The sequence below is a fragment of the Siphateles boraxobius genome, unplaced genomic scaffold (assembly GCF_051911475.1).
Source record: "Siphateles boraxobius isolate OS27281-9 unplaced genomic scaffold, OSU_SipBor_1 19, whole genome shotgun sequence".
In the NCBI taxonomy this organism is placed as follows: Eukaryota; Metazoa; Chordata; class Actinopteri; order Cypriniformes; family Leuciscidae; genus Siphateles; species Siphateles boraxobius.
In genome coordinates, this window is record NW_027508799.1 from 10,491,729 (window position 1) to 10,515,438 (window position 23,710).

At 39.7% G+C, this 23,710-nt stretch overlaps 1 pseudogene; it reads right to left on the reverse strand.

Moving 5' to 3' along the window:
* Window positions 1–708: 708 nt before the first annotated feature.
* The window catches only part of LOC143742486 (uncharacterized), a 50,619-nt pseudogene continuing 27,617 nt past the window's right edge, over window positions 709–23,710 (reverse strand).

Consider the following 23,710-nt stretch of genomic DNA (forward strand, 5'->3'; position numbering starts at 1 on the left):
GCAAATGTCGAATTGTTTTTTTGAAATTTAAACCAACAATGTAAGAGGCTTTAGGCTGTCTGGTGAACTCTGTATGAACAAACACCCAGCTTTGCAGTATAGGTGGCACAGAAGCAGTATCTGACCTGGCATTTAGATGTACAGTACACACTGTCTGATGCAGCTCAAAGGAGGCACTGTGAATTTGAATAGCAATTTCATTCAAAGAGTCTATTAAATGTGAAGGGACAACATGAAACACTACTTTCAATATATATAAAAAAAACACCAGTAGTTGGTGGCAAGTCATATAATGATTGAATACCAATTTAGTCATTTTGGCTCACAATAAGCAGATTACATTATACCATGAATTTTTGTTTTTTTATAATAAAAAAATATATATGTGTGTGTGTGTGTGTGTGTGTGTGTGTGTGTGTGTGTGTGTGTGTGTGTGTGTGTGTGTGTGTGTGTGTGTGTGTGTGTGTGTGCGTGCGTGCGTGCGTGTGTGTGTGTGTGTGTGTGTGTGTGTGTGTGTGTAAAGGCAGGATCACCTACTGGGTGGAACCCAGACGGAAGTCCAGTCCTGGCTGTATAATCAAACAATAAAAACTAGAAACAATGCATGCCAATCAAGAACATTTTTTTTATTCAACAGGAACTTGATCCAGTTTCCCCCATTTTTACTAATAACTGCTTTGTGTTAATTCAGTGGACAGGAAGGCAAACTTAAGCATGAAATCGAACAAGATCAATTAAGATTTTCAAAACATTTTGAACTTGGTGGAAATTGACAGCATGTTCAAAAAGAGATGAAATGTCAGGAAACTGCATAGAAAATTGCCTCTCCACAGCATCCTGGTCCTCTGGTGACTGAAATGGATTCTGCCCAAAAGTTGAAACTCGTGTCAATGAAGATCTTGCTTCACGGTCATACCAGCCTGCAGCCTCCACTGCATTTGTCAAAAGATCCACAGATACTCTCTTTTGGCATCCTCCATGAGCCAAAACATTAGGAAAATTATGCTGAAATTATGCCTTTGCTGAAAATAGTAATAATAATAATTAGACAAAAGAACATGTATCTTATCAACATAATTTCAGTAATTTGATAAGGAAAGGGACTTTTAACAGATCGGAGGCATTCTTGACTCTGAGACAGTTAAGGCCTGTGGTCTTTACAGTGGCAGTCGAATTATTCACAATTACATATGCCTTGCTCTGTAAGATTTACTGTGATAATTAACTGGGGCTATCATGAAATAATATTTGCCAAAAGTGTCAGATTTTCCTAAATGCGCTGTAGAATAATTGGCATCCAAAGATTTTCATCATTACAATTTTTAGAGGAAATGTTCTTGAACTAAAAATAGCAAAAGGGAGACAGACACATTAACTGTCATAAATGGTTAATGAAAAGGGTCAACTCCAGATACACCTAATTGGTCCATTCAGTGTTTTCAAACTGACATTTATTCGCTACATTATGTGTCTAAAGTACAAATTGTAATTTCATTCCATCTTAAAACACTCACGGCTACAACTTTACAAAAATACACAGACATGGAGTAATACTCAAAGATGTCCATCTGGCACACCACTTCAACTGAGATAGCACAAAAGGCTGGACACCCTCCTGGCTGTATTAAATGGAGTAAAATGACAACATGCACACAAGCTGACTGAGTATAGACCCAGAGAGAATCCACAGTGGACTTGTTTTGGGACATTCTAAAAGGCTTGAGGTTTAATGCATTAAGACCGTTATATTAAAAGGCAAAATTCAATACACACCCTTTAATACAGCATACTACGTTCAGGCAAGCATATGAGCTCAGAATATAAATGTTACACGATTAACTAGCTACATGTTAAGCATTTTAGAATATGCCCTTGCTTTGCTAATAAATTCTTTGCTGAAATGTATTAGTTGTGGCTGATCTGATCTGACTGATCATAAATGGGCAAGCAACCACCATTTTATCTTTTTACAAAGTGTTGTTTTCATTTAATGTTTGCATTAGGGTTATTCAAATTAGTATTTAGCTTATTTAGGTTAATTTTGTTTCTTAAATCTGAAACTTGTACTTTTTTTGTATATTGCGTGATATTTTAACATACATCACAAAAATTGAAACTTGTCATTAACAAAGACATTTTTTTTAAATCTGTTCTTTGTTGCAATACTATTAAAAAACTTGAACCTTAAGTAATTATTGTGATATGAAATGTTGATACCTGCACAAGCCTATTACATAATTCACACTTAAACTTTGTTTTACCTGGAATCCGGTGAGCATTCCAGGACTGCACCACACGGTCAACACCAACTGTAGCAACCTGACAAGATAGTGTAGACACGCAGTAACGTGTCAGGCCATCTTCCATGTCCAGTTCCTCCTGGTTCACTAATTGCATCAGTGCCCCTTTCACTGGATAATTCACTCAGTTGTTTAATTCAGGCCATATTCTTACAAATTGTGTGATTCTGTTTATTTAAAAGGAAAAAAAAATAGACTAGCACAACAGCTACATACAGTTAAGGAAGTTAGTTTATTACATAAAATCTTGGACCACTAGAGCAGTGGATCTTAAATCTGGTTGCTTTAAGGAGGTATTTCTACCTGATTCTACATACAAATTCTAATGTCGCTGTTGTGACCTACTTCAATCAGTTTGTTGAAACATAAAGCGGGGGAAAGTCATTTTTAACTTAATTGAGTTACATTGACTTAACATAAAATTTCCATTAATGCTCAGGATGGACATATTCGACACATGTGCACCTGCTCATGAGTTAATTCAAAGTGAAAATCGCAATTGACAGCGATACTCTTCAGCACAATGGTAACCACAAAATTTTATGACAGAAACTCCTTTAAATGTCCAACTGAATATTAAACATTGACACAAACTACCAACATCTTTCCCTTTACTGATAAACCCTAAATGTATTCTCCTAATGCAGTCCCTGGCAAAGCATGCTACAGATGCACCACCCAGGGCTTCGTCTATAATCGTGAGCTAAGTTGATCGTAGAGACCATTGGTGGCAAAGGCTCTACTTAGGCTTACGATGCAAAACGCTGCCAGGTGCAGTGGATCTGTATTTCCCAGCATGCTTTGCCAGGGACTGCATTAGGAGAGTAAATTTAGGGTTATTGGATGTTTTTTGAGGGTTCAATGTTGGTAGTTTATGATAATGTTTAAAGTTCAGTTATGTTGGACATTTAGAGTTGTTTCTGTGACTGCATTTTGTGGTTACCATTGTGCTGAAGAGTAGCACTTGTGCTTTAGGCTGTGGGCTATAAATGTTTTGCTGTTAGTCCAACTACACATACAGATCAGAAATTTTACCTGAGATAAGTTAATACTTTGTCTGAAACAAAATTAGATTTATGTTTGTAATTAGTTTATTCAAAAATCAAAAAGCATATTTGGATGTAGTTGTAAAAATGTGAATATTCCAAATGAAAAAATGATTTGTAAATAGTAAAAAAATAAAAAAGTTGATCTTCACAATAAATCATCTTTTTACTATAAAAATAACAACATAGTTTGTGCAACCTAAAATGTGGAGCATTCACATACTAACTTTAGTTGAGGATGTTTGCCGATATGGCTGCCTTTCTGTGTTGTACCGGTGGTCTGCCAATTTCTCCTGTATGAAAAGTGTCAAGAAAAACTCCTTCCACCCTGACCTGGTCCCAAATGCCATATTCTAGCACAGCACTTCTGCGAGACAACAAAGGCATATTCATATAGGTAAGATAGCAAAATACACATTACACATTAATCAATATGTTTGAATATAATCAAATTTTCAGGGCAAATGCACAGATAACAGTTGAATCAAGTAAAGTTTACGATAATTAACTTATGTTTATGATCTTTATCCATAACATCCTCTAACAACAAAAACAACTGGGATTTATTATTGAACTTAAATTTTATTTCATTAACTTACTATTTTTTCTCAAAAGTTTTGGATGAATATGATTATGGCCTGTTTCTGGACTACAATCTGCCATTTCTTTTTATCCATTAATCTATGCATAGTTAAGATGGGCTTCATTACAGGGCTGGATTTCTTAAACTATACCTTAAGTTGTACCTTAATGTTAATACGTCTGAAGCAGTTAATACGTTAATACGTCTGAAGCAGCAGAAAGGAGCAGCAACTGGCTGTGGTTGAGACGGAAAGATTCTAGCTGGCTATGTGTACAGGCCGCCATGCTACGGTTTCGTAGAATTCTTGAAAACTTGAAGAGTCTGTTGGTTTATTTGTATAGGTTGTATAGTATTTACAGTCATTACGTTCCTGTGTATATTGCGTGAATGACGGGTGGTTGGGCAGATATTGTGTTTTGCGGTAGGTGGTATGCAATACGGAACCGTTGCCACTGAAACTGCATATTAAATCAAATCAAATCAAATCAAATCAAATCCTTTTATTGTCACACAACCATATACACAAGTGCAACAGTGGGTGAAATTCTTAGGTGCAGTTCCGAGCAACATAGCAGTATGACACGATGTGACGAAAACAATTACAGCAAACATCAGATTTACATAGATTACACATCTAATGAGCGCACAATTACTCACAGTACCATATACACTAACAGAACAATAAATAATATACAATGTACAATATACAACAGTTTACAATATACAACAATATACAATATACAACAATTTACAATATACAACAGTATACAAAAATACAAAAAGAGGTAATTATACATAGAATAGATACTCGTAAGGTGCAAATATATATATATATATATATATATATATATATATATATATTATGTAAATGCAGTAGGTTATGTTGTGCTGTGTTGACAGTTAGAATGTTTATGGTTATTGATCATGAGGGATCAAGAGTTTAGAAATCTAATTACTTGTGGGAAGAAGCTGTCATGGAGTCGGCTGGTGTGTGTCCTGATGCTGCGGTACCGCCGGCCTGAGGGTAGCAGTGAGAGCAGCCCATGGCTCGGGTGGCTAGAGTCTCTGATGATCCTCCGAGCTTTCTTCACACACCGCCTGGCATAAATATCCTGGAGGGAGGGAAGCTCACCTCCGATGATACGGCTGGCAGTGCGCACCACCCTTCGCAAGGCTTTGCGGTTACGGCTGGTAGTATTGCCATACCAGGCAGTGATGCAGCCAGTCAGGATGCTCTCGACGGTGCTGGTGTAGAACTGTGTGAGGATGTGGCGGTTCATTCCAAACTTCCTCAGCCGTCTCAGGAAGAAGAGGCGCTGATGAGCCTTCTTCACGACGGCCTCAGTGTGGACGGACCATGTGAGTTCCTCTGTGATGTGGACACCGAGGAACTTGAAGCTGCTGACTCTCTCCACCGGTGCTCCATTGATGGTGATGGGGCTGTGTTCTCTGTCGTTCTTCCTGAAGTCGACCACTAGCTCCTTGGTTTTGCTGATGTTGAGGGAGAGGTTGTTCCTCTGACACCAGTGCGTCAGAGTGAGCACCTCCTCTCTGTAGGCCGTTTCATCGTTGTCGGTGATCAGACCTACGACCGTAGTATCATCAGCAAACTTGATGATGGAATTAGAGCTGTGAGTTGCCACGCAGTCATATGTGTACAAGGAGTACAAGAGTGGGCTGAGAACACAGCCCTGTGGGGCTCCAGTGTTGAGGGTCAGTGATGAGGAGATGTTGCTGCCTATTCTAACCACCTGGCGTCTGTTTGACAGGAAGTCCAGGATCCAGCTGCACAGCAAGCTGTTTAAGCCCAGAGCCCGGAGTTTCACATCAAGCAAGGAGGGCACTATGGTATTGAATGCTGAGCTGTAGTCTACAAATAGCATTCTCACATATGTGTTCCTCTTTTCCAGGTGGGAGAGAGCAGTGTGTATTGTAGATGCAATAGCATCATCAGTGGAGCGGTTATTGCGGTATGCAAACTGCAGTGGGTCCAGTGAGGGAGGTAGAACAGAGCAGATGTAATCTCTGACTAGTCTCTCAAAGCATTTACTGATGATGGGGGTCAGAGCAACAGGGCGCCAGTCATTTAAGCAGGTGATGTTGGTTTGCTTCGGTACAGGTACGATGATGGACGTTTTGAAGCATGTGGGGACTACAGACAAGGAGAGGGACCAATTGAAAATGTCCGTAAAAACACCAGCTAGTTGGTTCGCGCACTTTCTGATGACGCGGCCCGGAATACCGTCTGGACCCGCGGCTTTACGGATGTTCACCCGACGGAAAGATCGGGTTACATCCGCTACAGAGACGGAGAGTGTACTAACCTCTGTAGCTTCAGCCGCGAGAACTCTCTCCGCGAGGGGGATGTTAGTTCCCTCAAATCGAGCATAAAAAGTGTTCAGCTCATCTGGGAGAGAGGCAGTGTTGTTCACTGTGGAGTTTATGTTTCCTTTATAGTCCGTAATGCTATTAATTCCCTTCCACATGCTTCTAGAGTCGGTGGTGTTGAACTGTCCTTCAATCTTGTCCCTGAATTGGCGTTTTGCTGCTCTGATAGTTTTTCGGAGGGCATAACTTGCTTGTTTTTGCTCCTCCGCACTCCCGGAGTTAAAAGCGGAGGTCCGCGCGTTGAGTGCTGCACGAACATCGCCATTAATCCATGGTTTCTGGTTCGGGTAAATCCGTATTGTTTTGATCGGAACAACGTCTTCTACGCACTTCCTGATGAAACAGGTTACGCTATCAGCATAAGCCTCGATGTCGTCATCAGAGGCCGACCGGAACATCTCCCAGTCCGCGTGATCAAAACAGTCCTGAAGCATAGAGTCTGATTGGTCCGACCAGCACTGGATCGTTTTGAGGGCGGGTGTTTCCTGTTTCAGTTTCTTCCTGTAAGCGGGCAGAAGGAGAACGGAAGAGTGATCCGATTTGCCAAAAGGTGGGCGGGGGAGGGATTTGTAGCCATCCCGGAAAGGGGAGTAGCAATGATCCAAAACCCGGTTCCCTCGTGTGTTAAAGTTTATGTGTTGGTGGTATTTAGGTGCTATTTTCTTAAAGTTGGCTTTGTTAAAGTCCCCGGACACAATGAACGTGGCCTCAGGGTGCGCGGTTTCCTGCTCGCTTATTTCCCCATACAGTTCCTTTAGTGCCCGGTCTGTGTCGGCTTGTGGGGGAATGTACACAGCCGTGATAATGACCGCTGTGAATTCCCTCGGTAGCCAGAATGGTCGACACAGAAGCATGAGAAATTCCAGATCAGGAGAGCAGAAAGACTTGATAGAATGTACGTGCCTCTGATCACACCAGGATTTGTTGATCATAAAACATACACCCCCACCTCTGCTTTTACCTGAGAGGTCTTTAACTCTATCCGCTCGGTGCACTGAGAACCCCGCGGTTTCGATGGCCGAGTCTGGAATCTCAGCAGACATCCAAGTTTCTGTAAGGCAGATAATGCAGCAGTCCCTCGTCTCCCGTTGGAAAGAGATCCGCGCTCTCAACTCACAGAGCTTGTTGTCTAGAGACTGAACGTTTGCTAGCAGAATACTGGGAAGCGGGGGTCGATTTGCACGCCGTCTTACTCTGACGAGAACGCCGGCTCTTCTTCCCCTTCTCCGGCTGCGTTTCCGCGGCCAAGCTGCCCAGACAAAGGGCTCCGCTGCCGTGTTTGTAAACAGCGGGGCATCACTGAAGAAATGAAAGTCCGGTTTTCGGTGTTCGATTGCGGAACCAATGTCCAAAAGTGTTTGTATGTCGTACTGAATAAGACAGACAACATCCGAGACAAAAAACAAAAGAACTGTAAACAGAACAAACAAAAAACTACCATGTTGTGACGGAGCTCGCAACGCAGCAGCCATACTCGGCGCCATCTTGAACCATATTTTTTTGGGGCAGTCATGGCCTAATGGTAGCAGAGTTGGACTGGTGACCCAAAGGTTGCTGGTTCAATTCCAGTACCGGCAGGAATATGACTGAGGTGTCCTTGAGCAAGGCACCTAACCCCCAATCGCTCCCCGGGCGCCACTCAAGGCTGCCCGCTGCTCCGGGTGTGTGTATCCACGTTTGCAGTGTGTGTGTGTTCACTACTCACTACTCTGCTCCTAATGTGTGTGCACTTACTTGGATGGGTTAAATGCAGAGGTCAAATTCCAAGTATGGGTTACCATACTTGGCCATCACGTGTCACTTTCACTTTTTCTTTTTATATGAAGTGCAGTATTAACGCACCAGTGGGGCTCGACAGCCTTAGTCAAACGGGTTGGCGCGTATGGTTGGGTTGCGGAGAGATTGTGATTAGGTCTCAGCAGCAGGAGGGAGGTAAAGGTCAGTAAGCTGGGCTTAGTTGAGTGGGGGACGGAGGGGGTGACTCTGGGACACCAGAGTCACTGTCGAGCCCTCTTGAGGTGTCGTGGGCTAGTCGACGAAACACTGAGAACGGAAGGTGCCCACTTGAAGACCCTAGAGATGTCCCATACTCCGCTCAATCCAGACGGTTCTCGCGCTGGTCCACTAGGGAGACCACACTGTAGTTGCAGGCGTCGTGTGTGCTGACGCGCCAAGTACAGTGCAGTCGTTAACGCCGCACAGAAGGAGAGTCACACCACCATATGGAAAGAAGCGTAAATGGGTGAAGCATAGTTTACTGTAAAGCTACGTCTTAGTGTTGATTATCTTGGCGAAAGCCGAGTACAAATCAGCATGAAGTTTTAACATCTACTCTTGTGTAATGAAAATCACGTGATTCCTGAAACGTTCTTAGTTAAGTATACCTTCTGTAAGACATTCGTTTGTAAGGTTGGTCTGGAGTGGACCACTCTTAGCTTTAACTTATCACTGTTGACAGTTTCACTCTGCTAATGGCCACCACTGCAAAAAGCCACTTTACATTTCAGTCTATATGAATATAATTCTGAAGTTGTAATAAAACCAGTGTTCAATTAGGCTAAATTAATTTTGTTCGTGCAAAGAATAAAATTGTAATTACACTGATGGTTGTCAGCTTTTTAATAAAATATCTAAAAGGTAAATACTTCATCGGCTGGCAAACCATTAGGCAGTAAAGGCTTAGGAGTCTATTTAAAGGCAATCTATGGCAAAGATACAGCGAATAGTTGTGCTAAATAAAAGACGGCACCTTCCGCGGAGCCATTTAGTTTGAAGGGTTTCAATCGTAAAAAACTTTAGTCCACTGGCTACTAGGTCAGAAGCAGCAATTTTTAGATCTTGTTGGCCCGACACAAGGGCCAAAATGTGGCATTGCCCCCTCAAATCTGATTTATGCCCCCTCAGTTTCAATTTGTCCCCCCTCCACCCCCGAAACGGGGTTGATTCAAACTCTTTTGTGCATACGATCACACCGGTTTGATTCGAACGTTCAGTGCATAACTGCTAAATTCAAACGTGCTTTAGCGAAATCCAGCTTTATCGAGAAATCCAGCCCAGATATTGTAAATTTATGTAAGCATTTCAAACTACCCAAGAAGACCCCCCAAAAAATACACAGACAGAAAATTTCAAGTTACCTGTAAACATCTTGATATATGACCAAGTTGTTTTTTACTGGCATAGTGGAGTGTCCAACAATTTTACTGGAGAATCCATATATAGCTGCTATATGGGTCACACCAAACATTACCATCTTTTCATTTTGGTCTATGTGTAATTTGTGACCCATGTAGTCAGCGCTGTAAGGCACTGGATTTATGTTCCGACATCCCTTTGAAATCAAAATATTATATTCACATGTGAAAAAGAGAAAAGAAATCACAGAGACAGCAAAAACTATGTATTCCCTACACTAGAAATATCATGTAACATCAACACAATTTTACAGGATTTCTCTGTTACAGTTTTACATTAATGCTAGAATTCTTTTTGTAGTCACCTTAATGCATGCCATTTAAAGTAACACTCCACCGTTTTTGAAATAGGGCTTATTCACCTTTATAAGCCTTAAGTCTTTCCTACATTTAGATAGGTGGGCAAACGCATTATTGTCTCAGTGCATGCATTGTTTTAGTTTGGCTGCTAGCTTAGCTTAGCATAATGAATGGAATCCTTTGTTGCCAGCTAGCATGTCATGAGTAAAAGTGCTTAAAAAAAAATTTGCTTTGTGTGGCCTGCGTATTCACAATGAGTACAAATAGCAATGCAGATTAAGACTGTGATGTAAGTGTGATATCTCTTTACCTCACGACATGCTAGCTGGCAAAAAAGGATTCCATTTATTATGCTAAGCTACGCCAAACTAAAACAATGCATACACTGAAAAAAACGGTGGAGTGTTCCTTTAAACCAACTTAAATAGCAGACAACACAATTTATTTTTGCCAGAATAAAAATATAATACACATCTATAAAATATAATATTACAACACCTACATTGTATCGAGCTATATGATAGGGCTGATTAATGCTTCGAAGAAATTGTCCCACTCTGCCTTCTGACGCTTTAACTCCTTTTGAAACCAGTTACCCAGTCATCATTTTCCTTCCATAGGTTGGTCCAGTCTAAATGGAAAAAATAAGAAACTTGCAGATCACAAATTTATATCACTAAAAAGAAAAATGGTAATGCTGGTAATCCTATGTCATGCATAAGCATGTATGATTGAACGAGAAATTACACAGAGAAAGATTGTAGACACATAGGCTAACGTTACTCTTCAGCCAATAGGAATTCGGAGTACACACGCATCCTTGATATTTTGTGGTGCTGCTTCAACTTTTCTTTTTTAAAAGAAAAATAATACACATAAGTGTTATGATTGGTATGCAACCTGTAAATATAACAAAAACAAATTATAATTAAAGCTGCGAGCAGCATTTAGTGGTGTTCAAGCATTTAAGGCAGTTAAGGTCAAAAGCATCAAAAGACATTAAGTTTTATGTAGCAAGCATTTAACCACTAACGTAATAGATAGAAAAAATACCATTTACAGCCAACACAGGCAATTTACCATAGGAGATATATGGTTTTAAAGCTTTTTTTTACCAATTATAGTGCCACCTATGTTTTTAAATATTTATGAAATATGTTTATTAAAGATTAAATGGATAAGGTGAACATCAATGGTCTGATCTCCGTTTTCAATAATTATTTAAATAAATAACAGAATGTAAGCAAATATGCGTAGCATGGTGTCTTATTTACCATGTTCTTGCATGTTTTACTATAGTTTTACCATGATTTACCCTGTACTAGCATGGTTCACAGTTTCCATGTTCTAGTATGATTTACCATAATTTATCATGTTCCAAAGTGATTTACCATGATTGTAGCATAATTTACCATGTACTAGCATGGTTTACTACGATTTCAATGTTCTAGTATTATTTGACTTTCACATTTTTCTGTATTTTTTTTCCTACCCTAAATATTTGCAAAAGCCACAAATACATCTGGAGTCCTGAAATCAATAGTACTTAATCATTCATTATTAGTAACAAACTTTTGCATCTAGTTAACACCTTGTAACATTTGTTTATTGCCATTTCACTAATTCTATGCTACACGAAAGATGATCATGTATTGGGTCTTTATTATAATAGGTTTTAACTGTACTAAATTATTAAGGTATCTTTACTAAGCATTTTTTTACCCAAATATTATCCGTCAACATCTGCAGTGAGCATTTTCTGTCTCATTTTACGTCTAGAAATATCAGCAGCAAAATGATTACACACAATATACTTGCCATAAGCTGTAATTTGCTTTTGTTTGTACAACCTGCAACATATACAAACCGAGTAGAGAAAGAAAAACTCAACATTTGCTGAATGCACATATTTTTTATTGCACTCTTTGACAACACTCTTGTTACTTTAGTCAGCTTTGCTGTAGATTATATTGCTGTTGTACACTAACAGATTCAATGTCTGCTTTGATTGAAATATATTAAAAGAACAATTAAAAAAAGAAATAAGGCAACAATTTCTTATTTAAAACAATCAAGCCACACAGTGTTGAACATGCAGAAGTTATTCAAAAATAAAAATGACAAAATAAAAATAAATAAAACCGAGTAATGGACACTTGTAACAGATGAGACGCATCAAGGGCACGGTTACAGTTGAACAGCACCTTGCCAGAGGTGCAGCCAGTGGTCCTTCACAGTCCCTCAAACAAAGCGTCCAGGTCTGCAGCGTCTTCTCCCTCTATCTCAATGGCAGAATCTTCTGTTGCTTTGGGTGCCGCGTCTTCCACCGGTGTTACTTTGGGTGCCGCGTCTTCCACTGGTGTTACTTTGGGTACCGCGTCTTCCACTGCTACAGACAACCCTGAACTGATGCTGGCAGTTTTGTCAATAAAGGTGATTTGAGTGACAAACTCCCTCCATGTTTGGATGGACATCTCGTCGTGCACAAGAATGTCTGCAACCAGAGGTACGGAATCGACCGGTTCACCTGCCTCCAATTTCAGTAAGTCGCGAATCTGTACATCATCTAGATGAATCTTTTGTGGTGCAGACTCTACCATAATGGTGACATGGCCTCGAAACTCCACTGTTGTTTTGTTTGTCTTGCAAAAGGCTCGGCATTCGTTGCAGCGAGTCATCAGTGTACTTGAATTTACCGTTTCTAACAAGTGGTGTTTAGGGCAAAAGTGCTCCACCTTCACATCTGCATCCACTATCTCTCCCATCATGGTCTGCAGGTCAGTGTTTGTGAATGATTTAGTTGCACCACAATCTCCTATCTGGCTGATGGTCGTCTGCACGGTGGTGGTCAGCGTGGCCATTCCTTTAAACTGTCTCACAGACACGTTCTCCAATCTGTGCCAGCAGCCTTGCACCAGGTCATGCTGACCCCACAGAGTGAGCAACAGTAAATCATCGGCGTCCGCAACCACGACACTCTTGCGCCGCACCCTTTGCCCCCGAACAACGGTCTCTTTCTCCTCCAAAGCCCGCATCATCTTGATGTTGACCGTGACCTACAAAAATAAACGTACAAATAATCACTGTTGGGACACTACTTTATGTATATTCATAGTAACACAACATGAAATGTTTGTCTCCAATTAGACTGTTATAATATCTGTAGTCTCATTAATGGCCTACACAACTTTTGTCTTATGCCTACATGATTCCACTATTATTATTTTTTTTAAAGTGCAGCACCTTTTGAAGTTTACAGCTTTTTCCACACCAACCGTTTCTCTCGGCACCCTATTTTAATAATTCACTATACAGTTCTTTAAAGGAATAGCCTAGCTCACCCAAAAAATATAATTGAAATAATTTGAGGGTGAGTAAATGACAAATCTGTATGAAATATATTTTCTGCTGAACACAAGGAAATGAAAGATGTAGGAGATTGTGACTAAGCAAAGACTTGATGGACCCCATTGACTTCCATAGTATATATTTTTTCCCTAATATGGAAGTCAATGTTGTGCACAAACTGTCTTTTTGTCGACGATATTCAAAATATCTTATTTTGTGTTTAGCTGAAGAAAGAGGGCGAGTCAGTGCTGCCAGAATTTAAATTTTTGGTTGTATTCCTTTAAAGAGGTAGTTAACCCAAAAAGAAACATTGTGTCATTCCATAGCCATTGTCCCTTCATGTACAGTTACAAGATTCATGAAAACATTTAAAAAAATGTAAGAGCTTTCGTTCCCTCCATTGATTTCGACAGCAACTTAATGTGAATACGAGCAATTTTTTTGGAACTTCGAAAACAAATGTTTTACACTTACCCTCTGAAACTCTCGGAAATCTTTGATGATGTCACCGAGCACCCTGAGTGTGCTGCTTGGAATCAATTTGTCCTCAAACGCAAAGGGCAAGCGCTGAACGATCGACGCCTTTGACCTGCTGTTGACGAGTATGTCGTTTGTGTTTTTTATCTGCTTTGAGGGTGAAAACCCTACACCACTTAGCTTCATAGGAGATCTGCAAAACACACAAGACATCTTCATTTAGTATTTGCTTTTCACGCACAACACAACCTGCATTCCCCCTTCACATTCCTGTTCCATTGACTATAGTTCATAACAGTTCAATTTACGTCACTTAATTTCTACACATCCAATATTAAATCCTCTACATGTAATAACCGCTCAATGACCTTGTGATGTCGATTCATACAGTATAGAACTTGATTAAAGCTTAAATAAAAATCACATTAACACCCTTTATACACATTCATCTTGGTGGTGCAGACTGTTATGTTGCTTTTGCACAGACTACATTTCATCCTCCAATATATGCATCCATGCATAAAATCAAATGTTTTAAGTTTTGTCTTGGTTTTCAAAGAAACATTACTTACAAAGCGACAATTTAAATATTTTTGAACACTGACCATATTTCAACATCCCAGCAGTCAGTCTAACCACAAAGTTAATTTAAGCCTTGTGCATAAATTAAAATAAAAAAAAGTTACACATAGGTGCATAGGACAAAAATGTTTCTCAAAAAACTGTCATAAAAATGTGATGCTTGGGAGCACAGACTTAAGTTTGGTATCATTTTAAAGACCCTTCGCAGACTATTGCTGAAGTAAAAAATAATAATAAATCAAAAAAAAAGTATATAGGTATAAGTTTATGAAAATTATGTAGAAATATTTTATATGAAATATATATTTTATAAATCAGGTTAAAAAGGCAAGAAAATCAAAGCCATAAATCTAAATAGTGTTGTGAGTCATCAGATACAGTCAGATCCATTTGCAACAGTTTATTGAGGAAAAGCAGAGTCAACAGGCAAGGGTCCAGTACCAGCGAGAATCAATGGAATAGAACAGACAGTAGCATAAAGGAAACCAGGCAGGAGATCTGGGCAGGCAGCAGACAGGATGAGATCCAGAGAACAGGCAGTAGGGTCAGTGGGCAGGCAGCAGACAGGAGAAGATCCAGAGAACAGGCAGTTGGTCAAACACACAGGCAGGATCACAATCGGGGAAAGCGCTTGGAATTGAACACAATGGTGAAACAATACTTCGCAGTGACAAAGCAGTGAGCGTGAGAATATATAAGGCTGGGGATGAGGTGCAGCTGTGAGCGTGATCATTATCCACAGGTGAGGGTGTAATCAGTGCCTGAGTGAAGCATGGTGGGATTTGTAGTTCCAGAACCCGTCAGTATTCGGGAGAGCTCGACCTTTGTGTGTGAACGGGGAAACTAGCGGTCGTGACAAATAGGTTGTCTTCCAAATTTGAGGATGATATCTCAAAAAAGGAGCTTTCAGTACGAGTTTGTTTGGGGGTAGTAACATTTTCCCCATTGGGTGCCAGTAAAACTCCACCTGTGCACACACTGATTGGATTTGTTATTTGCAGTTTTGTTCTCTCAATATTACAAACACACACATTTTTTTTTATAACACACATACTAACCACACTGACATCCATAACATCACACCCACACAAATATCGTTGCATAATTTATCCAGTTGGCTCTATAATATGCCGAAGCAGAAAAAGGAATAAAGTGATATTAGTTTTAAAGGGCAAAACGTTAAATAAATAAAGAGGACCATCTGAAAAAAAAAAAAAAAAAGGAAATTAAAATTGAAGCCTTGCCAACAGAATGAAAGTCTCTTAACAAAGATTGCATAATTTTATAGTTAACTGAACCTGGCAGTAAAAATTGCAGTTTTAATGGGTTTCATGTCCAAAAGGCGATGAGTGGGAGTTTTTTGTGTACCTAGTGCAAAAAAGATTTTTTTTAAGAAAATGGTGAAATAGTAAAATTCCAATAAAAACACACACCTGCGCCAAATTTTATGCATTAACACAGGCAAAGTGATCAAAAAAACAAAACTGAAAAGGACAAAAATGTCCACAAGGATGCACAAAGGTTAAAATAGTCAAACAGGCAGCATAAAAATATGTGTCTTTGACCATCTTGAAGCCCGCCATTTCTTACACACACACTTCTTACTCACCGATCTCTCTCAGCACACTGCAAACAGTTGTGTTTCTGGACGTCGAACACGACAACACGACTGTTTTTGTCAGCCTCCTGCAGTAGAGCAGTAAAATAGCGCGCGTTGCCCGACTTGGCCTGCACCACCGGCGACACTTCATGTACGTACCCCTCCACCTCATGATATACTCGCTTGTTCGGACTTGCCATTTTTCTGTTGAACACACACAAAACATCAGTTTGCCATGTTCCCATCCCTGCAATTCGGTTACAGTTGAGTTCCACGCACTCCAAAAAGGCCTCACAAATACATCTCCAAATAGTACGTTCAATGAAACCAATACCGTTCACTTGCATCTTACAATACAGTTCCCTTCTATCACTTTACGTTAGCTGCTAACGTTACACACAACGTCTTCTCCCACAACACAACAACGCTTGTCGACGCGCCTTTTCACACATTTAGTATTACACGGTCATTTTTCTCTCTTTCCAAATAACGTTACTGAACCTCCCAGTAACAAATGTTACAAATAGCTTCGCTCTTAACCTACAAATATAACACTATTCCATGTTAACAATCTTGACTTTGACAATAAAGGGACGTACCTGATAAAACCGAACAATTTCTCCACTCCAAGCGACGAACGAAACGTATCAGTTGCTTTTAATTTAAACTCCCAAACGCATTAATATAAGTTCAACTTCTGACTCCTCGTCATCCCATTCGTTGCTTTTACGCTACCGCGCTGACGTCAGTCGTTTCAACCAATCTTCTGTCCCATCCTGGCTCAGAAGTTGACGCCCATTTTCGAGAGCCACTGATTAGGAGTCTACGGAGGCACCCACGCAACCCCAAATACGGCATTTCCCAAAAAAAAAGAAAAAAAAAGAACATCACGTGACGCGAACTCCACTTACTTGCACGATAGCTTTCAACTATATAGAACACATGATTACACTTTGTTGTAATATATAGCTTATTTTTTTATTTTCTGTGCGCAGTCTTTCACCGGCCTGTTATATAAAATACGCACAAACAGTTGTTTAAACAGTAGTTTAAAACCAACAAACAGTTGCTAGCTTATACGGCCACACTTTCCTGGAGTTTGCCCGCACGCGCAAGCCTAAAACCATTATATATTTGTTTTGAACGTTTTGAATTATGGGTGGCACTTCAGGTATGGGGAATTTCCATTCAAAAAGGCTGAAACGAATCATTTCAAATCATAAGGTTGCCCTACAAATAAAGCTGATCCGTCAGTTTGACTGGATGAGCTGTCAATTTTCCTTCATGATTTATTTTCAGACATCATGAAGAATAACGTTATATTTGGTATTTTAACGTGACATGTTAAGAATATCAATGCCAAGAGCTCTTTTCAGTCACTGCTTTTTTTCCTCATGATGATTTTAATTTTTTCCTTTGCAATCCGCTGTAAAAGTATGAAAAAGTACAACATACGGTACATTTGTGGTCTGTTCTCCCTAATTTAATTTACGATAATAATTCACTGGAATGCACGAAGAATCTCGTTATTCTCCTCAAATCCTCACGTCTCTTTCCTGGTTCGTTTTCACAGGTAAATGCAAATTATAATCTGTCAAAATGACGAAAATCACTTTGATATAGTGTCACGTAATGCTGAAGTAAATGAACATTTTTGATTAAGGCTTGTTATACAATATATTTGCCTACTACAGTGATATTTACCAAAGACTCGCACTTTTGGGGCTATTTTTGGTCTGTTGAAAATACCTTGTTGATTCTTTTAAACTTTTAAATGTAATTTTAATGTTCGATGGTTGTAGGGTGAGTCGATTAATATCATCTCATTGTGCCACTTTTTTAACGTATTGCTGGTATTGCGTTCATAGAGAGAGCCTTTCACTGATTGTTTACAGCTTAACGGAAGTTACACCCATAATTTGCGCAAGCGTCATGGGGCGCAGGAATAAGGTGGATAAAAAAATGTTTTTTACAACAGTTATGCTGCAGTGGACATATAGACTTTCTGCTTAAGTAGTTTATTAAGAAATGAAACCTTTTACATGATGTTGCCAATGAAATTGGAAAAAATATTTGTCTTTGTGTCCTTGGAAACTAACACTTAAAATAAAAGTGAGCCAATGAGTGGTTTTCTGTTGCCACGTGCTGTAATTTTGTCATTCTATTTACTAATAAAGTGTAATTCACAGGTGCTTTTGAATTCATATTAAGACTTTATAAAACCACTTACATCTTCCTGAGACGTAGAATTTTTCGTTTTATGTAGCATTTTTTCATGTCTTCTTTACATTGTTACGCACGCACGCACGCACGCACGCACGCACGCACGCACACACACACACACACACACACACACACACACACACACACACACACACACACACACACACACAAACAAATACACACAAAAATACACATTTGTTTTTAATGTGTTTGGGATGTCATTGTGAAAATAAGTCTTAATGGTCCATACGAATTTCATATATTTATTTGTAAACAAATGATATTAATCTATATTACCACACTGTAAAACCTAACAGCCCATCTTAATAAAATAAGTAATTTAACATAACTTAAACCGCACAATAATTTGGAGTGACTCATTCACATGAATTTAACCTAACTCAAAAATGAATTGATGAAGTAATAACTTAGTTGTTTTGAGTGCACTTAAATTTGTGGGTAAGTTTAAGTATTAGTAATATGATTCCAGTTTGTTCCATTGACTTATTTTTTTTAAGTTGACTTTATATCATCACAAAAATGTAAGTCTTTTTATGTTCAAAATGCATCATATTGTGCCCAAGTAAACTAAAGAATGTCTATTATAAAAGACCAATAATTCTTAAGCCCCAAAACATAAAGATTTGATGTAAGTCATATAAAAGCTATTTTGATAAGTAGCCTAGTCTATGTGTAAGTATTTACAAGTAAAAATAACGATCATTTTATGTTACAGCTTCTCACATGTGAGAATGTGTTGCTTTTCCTTGTCTAAAAGCAAAATTAATATATATTTTTTTTTTGGGGGGGGGGGTTTGTACTGTTTATTGGACTATCATTTTGGACTCTAGGAAACTTTATGATGGTTTAGACCTGAACATAAAAATAGTCCTTAGTTGCAGACTTAAACTCCCTGTTTGGGAATTCTGCTCAGTGAACAGTTAATTTGGACATCGCTGACTTTGAGCACGCAGCGCCGAACAGAGAAGACGTGACCACCAGAATCTTCTACTTGTTTGCACGCGGGCGCGGGCGCGGGCGCGGGCGCGGCACTGGAATAACGGCGAAGCACGCAACGACCCCCTGCACTTCTGCTGTGTGTGTGTCTTGCTGGTGACAGTGACATTATTTATTTGCTGCAGGAGACCTCTACACCTTTGTCATCCATCCACGCGAGGTAGCCTAATGATGTTCTGTTATTTTATTAATCTTACTGGTTTGCAAACTGTTTGCTATGCTGTTTGAATCGGAATGTTACTAAGTTAGCTAATTTGCCGAGTTGTGCAAACATTAGCACTACCGTTAGCTTGCAACGATTCCTGGTTTAGTGGTTCATAAAAATATCTCGTTTCAATGTTAAGTTGGCTAAGTAACATTAACGTTAACTTAGTTTGTGAACGTTTTATGTTAACGTTAGCAAACTGTTTGGCTCGCTAGCTAATATGCCCTTGCCTTTTTTTTTTCTTCTTCAAAGAAGTTAAGGCGTTAACTGAGGTTAATTAATATAAAATCGCACAACAAGGGAATGACCTAGCTAACTGTTAAACATTATTTAGAGAGAGAATGTGCATGAAAATATGTTGGATTTAGTTAACATGTGAATTAACGTTAATGCAGGCTTCAGCTTTAACAGTTAGACTGCAGGGTTAGGTTGGGCCCAAATTGGCTCATTGGCTCGATTTTGGCGCTTTCCGTCACGTTCTCCGGGAAATAATAATAAATAAAAAAAACGTTATCAGTTAAATACATCTGTGAACATTATATCAAAGCAAATAGCAAGGTTAACATTTAGTCCACTGCCTAGACTTTGACAAAATTGGGCTAACTGACTTGACTGGTATAAATTATGTGGAAATAAAAATTGTGTGTTTTTTCTAGTGCCTTAAAAATACAGTTATTGAGACATTACAGACTCTATCATGGCCAGTATTCCACAATTTCACCATTACCTTGCCTGTATAACAACTGCATGTGTACATTTAGCACTTATAACTCATTGAAGGTACATTTGTCATTCTGAGAAAAGACTGGTAGGTAGAGACAACAGTGATTTGACTATAGATCTGGCATTTCATTGCCCTGTGTGTGATTTTAAGCAGCCATTTGTTGAGAGTGACATGTTTATTCATCTAAGGGGGCATCTAAGACGGAAAGAAACAGTGCCATGTCCATTTAGGGCCTGCAAGTTTCAAACAAATGTTTATTCAACATACAATTCACACAAGTGCAGAGAACACCAACATGCATCCGACTATGATGTGGCAGTTGTAGTGCAAAATGTCTCGAATGTTTCCCAGGATAGTGACACTGAACATGATCAGGTAGAGATTTCAGATGAAAATGAAACTGCAGCAGGCAGTAGTGACGAAGGATTAACAGAGCAGTTACAGTACAATCTGGCTGCCTTCTTCTTGAAAATGGAGACTATTCTCCATGTATCCACAAGGGCAACACAAGAAATCATTGAGCATATTGATCAATTGTTTTCACTGTCAGAACCAGTTTTCAGAGAATCTCTAATGAAAATACTGGAAAAACATAACTGCCCCTTTACTGACACGCTTGTTAGTGAGATTTTCCAGGCAGTTTCAGAGAGTAATATTTTGTATAAATCTGTTACCTCTGAAGGACCACTGTCAACAGCAAAGAGGAGAAAGTCATATTATGAGGAAAAGTTTCCATTTGCCAAGCCTGTAGAGTACCTTATTGAGTCGTCACAGCGTACATTTGTGTATGTGCCCATTCTCACATCTTTGCAGTTGTTGTTGAAAAAAACAGATGTACTTGAGAAAGTCCAAGAAACCACCTCACAGTTGCCTGGACAGTATTCGTCATACTGTGATGGCTCCTACTTCCAGGGAAATAAGCTTCTCTCAGATGAGGGTAAACAATTATCAATTATTCTTTATGTTGATGATTTTGAAATTGCAAACCCTCTAGGAACATCAAAAAAAATACACAAAGTATGTGCAGTTTATTGGACATTAGCTAACCTGCCAGTAAAGTATCGCTCAGCACTCCACTCTACTCAGTTGGCTCTTTTGTGCAACTCAAATGATGTACGGCAGTTTGGGTATGAAAAGGTTTTTGCGCCTCTATTGAGTGACCTAAAAACTCTTGAAAAAGAGGGTGTTTACATTGAGACATTTGGTCACTGTCTCAAAGGCACAGTGTACTCTGTTGCGGCTGATAACCTTGCTGCCCATGGGCTAGCTGGTTTCAGTGAGAGTTTCAGGGCTACATATTTTTGCAGATTTTGTCTTGCCACCCAGACAGATATGCAAACATCAAATGCAGTCACTGGTAGTTTTGAGATGAGAACCAAAAATATGCATGATAACCTCGTTCAAAAAATGCAGAACAATGACAGTGAAGAGAACTACGGTGTAAAACACAGTTGTGTTTTCTCTGATCATCTCTCTTATTTCCATCCTATCACAGGATTTCCTCCTGACATTCTTCATGACCTGTTTGAAGGTGTGGTTCCTGTTGAGTTGGCACATTCTTTGAAGGGTTTGATTGCAAAAAAGTATTTCACTTTGGACGAGCTGAACAGGGCAATACTGTCATTTCCCTTCCAACATTCTGATAAGGTTAACCGCCCTCACCCAATTCCCCAGAGTTTTGCCACTCGAGGAACAATCGGCGGGAATGGGCATGAGAACCACGCTCTGCTTAGACTGCTACCTGTTCTCATTGGCTCCAGAGTCCCTGAAGGCGACAAATTCTGGGAGGTGCTAATGGAATTAAAAGATCTAGTTGAACTTGCCATGTCTCATACTTTCACAGATGATACCATCCAGTACCTGGCCTGTAAGATTTCAGATCACAGGCAGCTGCTTCAGGAAGTATTCCCCAACTTACGATTACGGCCAAAGCATCATTACATTGAGCATTATCCTCATCTCATAAAGTGCTTTGGTCCTCTGGTGCATCTGTGGACAATGAGATTTGAGGGGAAGCACAAAGTCTTCAAAGCAGTTGCTCGTGACACTCATAACTACAAAAATGTGTTGAAAACTTTGGCAGAGAGACACCAAAACATGATGGCATTCTATTTGTCATCACCAAGATTTTTCAAGCCACCAGTACAGACTTCAAAAGTGGAGTCTGTCTATGTTGAGTCCTTGCCCACTGATACACATGCGTTAATATCGAGCATCACAGACAGCAGCAGTGTATATGGCACAAAACAGGTAACCATTGAAGGCATAACTTTTGTGGCTGGCATGTTTGTTTGCACTGGGGAACATGCTGCCTTGCCTGTGTTTAAAGAGATCAGAAACATATTACTTCTACTGAAAGACTATGAGACCTGGTATGTTGAGCATTTGCGGTCATATCAGCTAACGGATCATAAAAGCAAGGGCCATACAGTGAAATCTGTATGTCAGCTAACTGACCGAATGCCACTGTTTGCCTACAGGGTTTCAAGCAAGCTAATACTGACAACTAAGCATTTCATTCCAGTGTCCGAGTAAGAGAGTCGCCCATCCCTAGCCTTCTTCTCAGGGACCTGAGGGAGGCTAAAGATCTGTCTGGACCTTCAATGAACACTAGTGATCACCTTATCGGACACACTGGACAACATAATTAAAGGTAATGTCTATTTTACACTATGACCAATGTATCATCACAAAGGTAAATGGATGCAATGGTGTGGTTAAATGTAGGGTGTCCCAATTATACCATACTCTGTTTTAAAATGTTTAATCAATACTTACTTTTTAAAAAAAAATAGTTTGACATTTTGGGTGAGTGTGATTTTTAGATTGTTACCACTCTCTTGTCTGTATGGTTAATGAAGCTACAGATAGATAATGTGTGGTGGTCTAGCCAGCTAGTGAAAAACAGCGTCAGCACCTGGAGTATCTCTGTCTGTTTTATATTACAGGTTTCCCTAATACAGTGTAAATGGAAGCGACTGATGTCCTGAGACTAAGGGTCATCCTTGATGATGTCAATGCTGAGAGGCTTATTTTGCCCTCTCGTCCTGAGACTGTAAATGCCCTCATAATTGAGATAAAAAATAAGTTGAACCTTGCCTATAACCTTCGGCTTCAGTTTCAAGACCCAGAATTTGACAATGCCCTATGCAATTTAGTCAACATCGAGGACCTACCATCCAAGGCAACCATTAAGATAATTAGAGATCTTAAGCCAGATCTCAGTTCAACCAGCACAGACGATACAGTGTTACTGTCTGATAACACCGATTCACCAGATCGTCTTTGCCGATGGCCAGAGATATTTGTTATTCCAACATTCTCCTACGAGGTGGAGCATGCTCTAAGAGAGGGCAACTATGCATTTGTCACAGAGGGGAAAACTGTAAGCTTGACTAGGGATCAAAAACACAACATACTGGATGGAATGGCTGCTGAAATATATAAGCATAAAGCATATCCTAGTACCAAAAATATTGTCAAGGCTGCAGAGGCTCTGGTGAGAAAACACCCCTGTCTAAAAGAAAAAGGTTCCGAAACAGGGTATGAGGATTGGAAAAACAGCCTGCGCTTCAAGATGGGCAACTACAGGACCAAACTGAGCAGGGCTGGTATAAAGGATGTGGCTGTGAATGCGAGAAAACGCAGTAGGACCTGTCCAGAAGGTGCAGCATCCAGGGACAACATCAAAAGACCCAGAAGAGGAGAAATAAACTTCATGCC